Here is a 9,692-nt window from a genome sequence, read left to right on the forward strand (position 1 = left end):
GAACCAAACCAAACGGAAACAACATTTATTTAACGTAAATCGAATATATGTATTCAACGGTGGAAAAATTATACTTACAACCATTGGATACCTACTCGTTTTGTTTGATTGATAAAATTATTTTTGCGGATTAAGAAACAATTTTTTTTAAGTTGCAGCAAAATTATTGGTTTACATGAAGCACATAATCGTTATTGTTTTAATAAATAATCTTCTTTCGGGTATGCCGATTTAAAAAAAAATATAAATATCATGTACTTGAAAAGGGATTACCTTAATTTATTAGTGTATTGATGAACGTGCTGGTCGTAAACTTGCATATTTTAAATATTATACAAAAGGAGGAGAAAAATTAACAATATTTTGACAATGGGTCGGTAGAAATTTTGAATTTATTTTATGCACAAATTTTACTTTTATTTTTTGGCAAACGAGATAATTCACCTTTATTGCGCGGTAAATTAAAATTGACAAGTTCCAAAAAGAAAATGCGTGTCTTGTTGTGTTATCATCACGAAAATATACTTAATGTGTAAGTGCAATTTCCTTCATCCAATTCAATACCTTACATCTTCAGTAGAAAGTAGACATTTTAAGGAAACGATAAGATGTTGATCCACCTTCAAGGTCAACTTTTAACACTTTAACAACTGGAGCATAATTAAATCAATCGATCATTGAAATTAATTTAGTTGTCGTGCCCTTTATTTCTTATGTGTACGTTGAACAAATTACAACCGTTAATCAGAAAGTCTTTGTATTTTATTATTGTTTACGGTCACTACAGTTTGTGATTCCAATGTGCCACTAATAATCTTTAACACCTAACAGAAGGATGTTAAAAGTTTTTTAGGGTACCAGAATCAAACATTTTGCAGTGATTCCGTCGTCTTTTACTTCCGTTAAACTAGAATTTTACAAATTTTAATAATATTGGTCGGTGGTTTTAGCATAACTTTTTTTATTGCTTTTTTCTTCTGTACTTCAAAATTACTTTCATTTTCATTTAGCCTTTTATTTCTTACTTTACTGTTAAAAATTATACATCCCTTTTAGAAGGTATACATGTAAAGCCGTGTCGATGATGATGAAAATGCGGTTTAATTCGAACTAATTTGACCAACAAGTTATCGCGAGCGAACATTAATTGCCGTAATCTGCAAACAATGCAAAAAAAGACTTAAAGACTCATTGAAGGCTTTTAACAATAACATTTTCTAGATAGTTTGATTATCTTAACCCATGTAGAACATATCCAGGGCACTCTTTCGATTAACCTTCAGATCAAATGTTTTAATTCCATCTATTGCAACCATACTTTAACATCTTCAGAAAGCAGCTAAATTCTAGAAATATTTTGTGTTACAGACTGCAAGCTTAAATTAGTACCGTGTGCCTTTAACGATTTTCAGGCTCGGAACAGAATGCATTCAATTTTTTAACTGACCTCAATTTTCTTGAAATCTGAAAATCAGTAAAATTTCATTTAAATAAGATTTCAGGTTTATCTAAAATTCTTTCAGGTATATCTTAAACTGACCTGAAATATCTGAACTTTTATTGATTTTCAGATTCCAGGGAATTCGGGTCGGGCAGATTAAACTCAAATATTTTCAGGTCGACTTGATTTTCAAAGGATGCCTGACCTGTTCCACGTCTTAAAGTTTCGACAAACAATAGAGCGAACAATTTTCATGTTTGATGCTCAACTTTTTAGGCAAACTATTACCCCCGGGAGGATACCTGCGATATCGTTTAGTTAGCGAATCTAATTTGTTTTACGCTACCAATAAAATCCAATGCATCATAGATCATGTATCGGAAACGACGACAACATCCAAATAAATACAAGAATCAAACAATAGTCTGAAAAGGTAATTGTATCACTTTTTCCCCTTTAATAGAAAATGTCAATCTAAGACGTAAACACTAAAGAGAACTGCTTCGACAATATCAAGGTAATTCCGTATTCTTACTGAAACTATTTTGTTTGTTAGTTGACTGCAAAAGCAAACTACTTGTGAATAATTGAACAATTTCCTTGAAGACATGGGACGACGAATTCACGAATCGTGTTTATTTCGTACATGAGAAGTATGTTGTTTTTTTCGTACATAAAACAAGACGTTCATGTAAAATTAATCTCATAAAATGACTTTTTTTCCTTTTTAAATCCATCATAATAAATATTATTTAGAGCAAGGTATATCGGAGCTGAAACCATAAATTTATTTAATATATTTATTAAGATGATATGGCGTCGACTATTTAAGATCCTTATCAGCCGTCGTATAATTACTTTTTGTTTTACGGTACACCTATGTCATAAAAGAAAGAGAGTACTATCTATACCACCTTGTAATAAGATCTTTTGCATAATGGCAAGACAATAAAAAGCAAGGATGCTTGCGCATATATATGTACTCGTCATATCGCCAAAAGGTATGCTAATGCAATATTTAAGCAATAACACGATTTCGATTTTGGTTGTAAAATTCATGAAATTTGCCATTTAAAATGATTGAATCGATTAAAACTTTTTCTGCTATGGAAATTTAAGTTCTGTGCCTCGTTTTGTGTAAATCACGGAATGTTTTGCTTTATTTAGAAAATGAAAATCGTACGAAACGCGTGTGATGTTTTTTAGAGGGGATAAACGCATCACCAGTAGCTACCGAATCTATGAATTCTTTTGTTCTTACAAAATCATTCATGCAAAATCTTTGACTTCATTAGTTTTAGCAGGTGTTATCACTAATCGTACAGTTCTTAATAAACTTTTACCCCGAACCACTAAAATATTTTATAAAATTATTTATCTAATTTGCAATTTAATAATGAATCACTACTCTCATACAGGTAAATCCATTTCGTAATAATGTAACGTTAAAACAATATTTTAAAATCCATATCATCACTTCAATGTCATCTTAAGTATTTCCTTTTTGCACTATTAACCATCAGTCAAGTTTACATCAAATTATATGTATCCGATGAAGACTCATTTCGATATTATCTACCGTTTGAATGGAGTGCTTAACACCGGTTACTTTTCTCGTCATTGTTTGTTTAATAAGCAGAAATAATTTTATTGATCTCTTCTGAATAGTTGTTGCTATTTATGTAGTCAGGGGTATAGTGTGATGCATGTTTAACCACTCGGATGGAATGGAAAAGATCTAGTGGATGAATATGACTACAAGACGCCAAATTTTAAGCTTAGATAGAACAGATCAATGCAAATATTCGTAATTAAAGCTGATGACGGTATTGGCGATACTATTATACATTCACAAAAAAAACTAATTCATGAACTTGTTGCACCATACTTAAGAAAACATTTTAAAGATGTACCTTTGTTGGTTTCAATTTAGTGGTGAACAAGTACAGTAAACCTTTCGTAAACGACGCGCATATCGCTTCATTGCAACTAAATCTGTTACTTCTTTTGTTTAAGGCCCGTCATTGGGAAATGACAGGACAGTTTCCCGAAAATGTATGTAAAATTTTATCACAAAAATTCACCGAAAAAATTCAAAGAAACTCACCTCTTATGCTTTCCATTGTATTCGGGCATAGTCTCTTATGGTCGCCAAGGCATATTTGAACACTACAACACTTTTCACTCGATGCAAAAACAAAAAGGTTTTTTTATTTTGTCGCAACAAAAACACAGAAAATATTTCGACACAACTGTGACACTCCGCTACTATAAGTACTAGAATTAATGTTTGCTGTGTTCACTTCGGCGGTAAAATATTTTCATTCAAAAAAGTGTCGGACATTTAAAAACAATCATCAAACGGTAGACAAAGGGTAGCGTAAAGCGTATACATTATTGCTCATCGACCATTTTTTAAAGCTTTACGAGAGCTCAGCGGACATTCTTCCAACGATGGGAGAGCATTTATTAAAAATTTAGCCTCTCGTAAGACTGCGCTGAGCGTAAATAAATGTTCGTTCCTCTTTAGTAAGCTAAGAAGACTTCGCGAAGTCTAATTATGCCACCTCTTTGAATAAAAATATCGGCTGAGGTCGAATAATTCTTCGCTGAGCTTTAACAAACCTCCGCTGAGCTCTAATAATTCTCCGCTAGGCTTGAGTAAGAGTGTGGCAGACCTTAGCACGTTGTAGTAAGGCAATGAAGCTAAGCGAACACTCAATAAGCATCAGCGGATACCTAATAATTGTTGCTATGATTTAATAAGACTCCACTTAGCTTTGGCAGATCTCCGCTAAGTGTCCGATTCGCTCCATTATGCCTTCCTGCAACTTGCTCGAATATAATGGAAAGCATCATGGGTGAGCTTCTTCGAATCTTTTCGGTGAATTTTTGTGATAAAATTTTCCATACATTTTCGGGAAACTGTCCTGTCATTTCCCAATGACGGGCCTTAAAGTATCGTTTAGTTTCTACTTCTTTAGTTTTAATATGAGTTTGCACTTTAAGATGACACTATCTTAAGCACTAGATAGAGTAAGTTTGTTGTATACTTTCTCATCTTCGAGCTGGCGCTTAGTTGAGAAGGAGAAGTAGCTTCTTTTTTTACGATGCCTAAAAAAAGTAGAAAAGGTAGGAAAATGTTCGTTGTTCAGAGGTTTACTCATATAGATCCATGAAGATTTTACATTGCCTCCGTTCGTATGGTTACTTGGCAATACTGTCACTCCCCTCTCCTCAATCGTGTTGGAACTACGTCTTCTACGTCCTCAGTTCTAACATTCATAGTCTGAGCAAAAATACCACCATTCCCCTTACTATCATAGTTGTTACGGTTTTGTACGCCTTCAGCAAAACATAAATAAATTGAAGAGTGAGCAATCACTGAATCTGCTGATCTGAGAAATATAATGCAATTGTAAAACTTTTATTCGGAACATCTTTGGTTTTTGCATTATGCTATAATATACGGTGTGCAGTTTCCACGCATACCCTATTACACTATAATTGCACTGCTCACCATAAAATTAACTAAATTTTCATTTGTTCGTAATTTTGAATAATTATTTTTGGGGATTCATTTATCAGTTTCCAGTGTTGGTAAACTTTGTATTCCCAATTTTGTTACAAATTTATGTTCCTTTTAATTGCATTTTCACAATTAGCTGTTGCGTTGAATTTCTATCCAGTAAACTATGCGAAACATCAGATATTCGTAATGATGTTTCAGCCAAAATTAAATTACTGATGTATTTAACAAAGTTTTTTTTAAATTCAAAATTCTAGTTATATTTCACTTTTCTCGGATCGTCCTTTAGACACCATGAAAGAAATTTGAGTGGTTCGTTGTGAACTTATCAATTTCCTTGTTCATCAGTTATTTGGGCTTAGATTTGCCTGGTTTTACGAATGCATGCAGCTGTAAAGCAAAACAACATTTATCTATCATAAAATGGCTCTGAAAGTATGAAGTTGACGAAAAAAAAAATGGTTTTTAAAAGCAGACATTCAAAGATCCTACTGATGTAAAGGAACAAAGTGAAATGCCTCTTTCTTTAAATTATATTGCTGCATATTGAGACCATCGTTATTGAAAGAAAATAACAATATCCACTTGCACCGAATGTTGGAACCGTCTCCCCTTCCGATGAATATTTTCTGGTTCAAGTCTAAGTTCAATAGAATGAACAACACCCCCTCGCGAATGCAAGAACAGACATCACATTTTGGAAACGAATAAAACAACACCGCGCATGTTCTCCCCATTCGATATCGAAAATTACCCCTGTCTGTCACAACAAAAATGCAGATTTTTATTCGCCAAGGTTGGACCGACTGAATTCCGTCAATGTCAGCAGAGAAAGTTGAAACTAAATATGGTGGAAATAAAAACCCCCATCAAACGACCCATTAGTTCACGTTCACTGACTATGAATTGTGTTCCACACTCATCACAGACGATGCAAAAATGTGAACAAAGAGGAGAATGAAAAGCGAGCACAATTTTTGTTTTTCTTTTCGATTTCTTTTAGATTATCATTCACTGTACTGGTGAAGGAGCATTATAGTTTTATCAATTTATCCATTTGCATAATTTTAATGTTGCAGTGGAAATAGTAAGATTCTTTCTTGGATTTTAGTATAATTTTATAAGAACTTTAAATCGGAGAAAATTCCTATTTTGCTAGAATAATTCGGAACATACTAATTCCATTTAAATGATGTATACATCACAGAATGACCGATTTGCTTTCGTTTACATTTCCACATAACGTTTTCCACGTAAATGTAACTCAGTTTCTTCGATAGCTCTTTCATTGGAATGCATTTTCCATAACGACTAATAAATCAATCGACCAAAGTACATAAGAAAATGTCGAAGTGTAAATGAAGACGTAACGTCACAACCGTTCTTGATAATTGGCCGAAATTTTCTATGTCTTCTGTGGGTGTTGGGTTGATTCAATATATTTCAGTTTTTACGGTATCACTTTGGGCAGGGCTGTGTACAAAAAGTTTCACCGCGTGTATTTTGAAACAGTTGACTTTGCGAAATGATCTATAGTCTGGTTATCCACTGCTGTATATTGAGACCGTCAGCAAAGTATATTGGTAGCTATTTTGAAACTCCCCTCTCTTTTACTCAATGATGTTGGAACGTCATGTCATCTATGCTGACGGGACGGATTTTCGTCGGTAGTGCATTGTTCTCAATGATTGTTTGATTTTCCTGTACACGTGCGTGGCATGGTATATATGCATGACAATGTACATGTGTTTTCCAATCACTTACACCGAGTCGTTCTTTTGGTGTGTTTACTTTCACACCGAGAGTAAGTTACATCAAATTTTATTTTCAATTCGTTTGTATCTACAGTCTGTTGAACAACAATTTAGCTTGATGCAGGATACTGATAAACATTGTTGTTTTCAGCGTCTGGTTTATGAACAGAGACATCATTATTATATCAGCCATAAAATAGGAAAACATTCGTCGAAGGACTGATTTGGTTGAATTTAACATTGACTTTCGGGTCATACCTAGAAATCTGTGAAAGCTGTTAATTTTCCACTAACCGGTACATCGCCCGCGGGTAGAAAACCAAAGTGTTTGCCTAGCTTTACGAAAAATCCTTATTTATCTAAATCGTCCATGTGATTTAAACTCAAGAATTTTCCATGACACCTTTTTAGAAAACATAAGCATGGAAATACTGCATGTATTATGTACTTGAACGTATTATGCAGTTAGCGGGGATGACGAGGGTGATTGCCTCCATGGAGTGAAAGCGTTTCTGGTCACTTTCTGGTGAAATCAATTTTTTAAGAGACCTTATAACGTTTTCTGACATAATTCTGCAACGAAAGAAAAGTGAAAGCTGGCATCGAGACATTTTTAAATAAATAATTTACTATCATTCCAACTATATTTTGAGATCTGCACGACATTTGAGCTTTTCTCATATAGATAATTTGATTAGAACACTCACTTATGATATCGCGTTCATTAATGGACTTACGAAATTTTATTTATTAATACGAACGAAAAAGCATGACGATAAACGTGAAATGCCACTTTGTGATTATGAATTGAATTGTATGTACCAAAGTGAACACAATACCGAAATTCGTTTTTCATTTATTTTTCTGCGGAGTGCAAATCATGACGTGGAAACTCGATATTCTTTTGTTAGTTTTTTGACAAAAAAAAATTAATGTCGACGTCATACAACTTGTGGAAAGTATTGTGCAACAGTTCCCGATGGCTGTTCATGTATATTTGCGGATGAATGTAGGCACGACTATCAAAACCAGTCGCAGTCGCACACATTTTTCGTCGAGCATGAGTGCTTGGTGGGTAAGGCTAAATTCAGGTTAGGGCGCCTTACATCACATGTTAACATTTGCGATAATTCACACCGTAAGTGCGGTCGAAATTCAAAATGGAAAGTGCGGACGTCTTTCTATAACGTAGCGTCATTTTCATACAATGAAGCGTTGAAATGTATTTTTCGGTTCACTTTTTCATCGAATCGTTCACTTAAAATTCAAATTTTAGGCACACTTTCGGCGTGAAATGAATTTTTGGGTAGTGTTCTAAAGCAAAAATGCTCCATATTAAGCATAGACAATATTGACAGTATTGAAACCGATTGTTCTAAAATAAGAAAGGACTGCAAAAAATGAAGAATTTACATCGCTAGAAAATATCGACCCTACACTGGCCTTAGCTTTCTAGACATGTATAAAATTGGTTGCTCGAAATAATTGTGATTTTGATAAGGTAGAGATTCAAAAGAGTTCCTCAGATAAAGAATTAGGTCCGAATTAAAATTTGGGAATTGACTGGCGTCTTACTCCAATAGAGAGTCACATGTTAGTTGGCAAGATTTTATTTTATAGTCACAATATCCACTTTAACAAAACTGAAAAAATACTGTAATTAAAAAAAACCTCTAAATGTATATCCGTCAGCGTTTATCAAATTACTGTTAAATTTATCAGCACTAATTAACGCTGATAGGATTACACCTAGCATTTAAATTTTCAACCGAATGCAACATTATTTAAATTACGGTTGTGGACGTCAGAGCAACACATCATTCATTATGTTAAGTTCAGTCGATAAAATGTAAATAATTATTTCTTGGAACTGCTACATAAATCCGAATCGATTTGACTCCGAAATATAATATTTAAATTATTGAAATTAATAAAATATCCGTTCATTACTCCCGGCTGTTTAAAGTTTATTGTTGAACTTAATCCACAAAAATTAATATCCTTGTCGAACGAAATCATGTTCCAATAATGTTACCATCCATATCACAATTTGGATACAGCATAAATGCAAATTTCGATGATAAACCACTTGCGGGAACGGGTAATCCTTTTGTTGCCGCAAATTTCAGTTTGTTCACAGCATGATATTAATCGATATGCTTCCGAATTAAACCACCACACAGTTGTTTAGAAAAACTGCATGTGGCCATTACGCTCCTAGATATATTTAAAAATAAATGGACGAGTGCGGATTAAGTGGAGTGGATGCATACCTCATATTCTAGACTGAAAATAAGCAACAAAATTCTGTGCTGGTTGAGGTCCGATGGGGATCTTTCAATAATGATGACCCGTCCCACTTACTTTTTCTCTTAACATGGTTACCTGCATCCACTATTTTAAAATTTATCTTCAACGATTTCCTTAAGAGTGATATCGCCAAATCTTCAGGTGATTTTTTTAACTTTGGAAACAAGCGGTCTCCGATTTTAATGAGTGATAGCTCGTCGGATTCGTCTTTCAATTCTAGGAAACACGTGTCTTTCACTTTTTCTTTAAAAAAATGTTTTCTTTGAAAAGCGCTCAAAAGTGAAGACATGCCAGAGGGTACCGAAAACAGTTTTTCGGCAATAACTCAAGAAAAAATGATTTTAAATTGTTGTAATGTTGTACGATTGTCGGCCTTGAAAAGACCTACAGGTGGAGTATACGCACCGCTTGGTGCTAGTTGATCCACTAGAGTTATGACTAGAAATATAGTGAATGTTCGGAGAGTCCGCATTTTCTGCAGCTTCGATGTACCACGGAGCTGAGTATGGGGTGTTGTAGCTGGCCTCACCCACTATCGTTGCACATATAAATGAATCCAGTACTTTTGGGCTGCAAGCCTACAGAAATCTTTAAAAAAAAGTTGGTGCCTAAATGTAGATTTTTTCCTTCTGTCTGAGGGCCCAACTGCCAGAACAGC

This window comes from Bradysia coprophila (genome assembly GCF_014529535.1).
Source record: "Bradysia coprophila strain Holo2 chromosome X unlocalized genomic scaffold, BU_Bcop_v1 contig_44, whole genome shotgun sequence".
Taxonomy (NCBI): Eukaryota; Metazoa; Arthropoda; class Insecta; order Diptera; family Sciaridae; genus Bradysia; species Bradysia coprophila.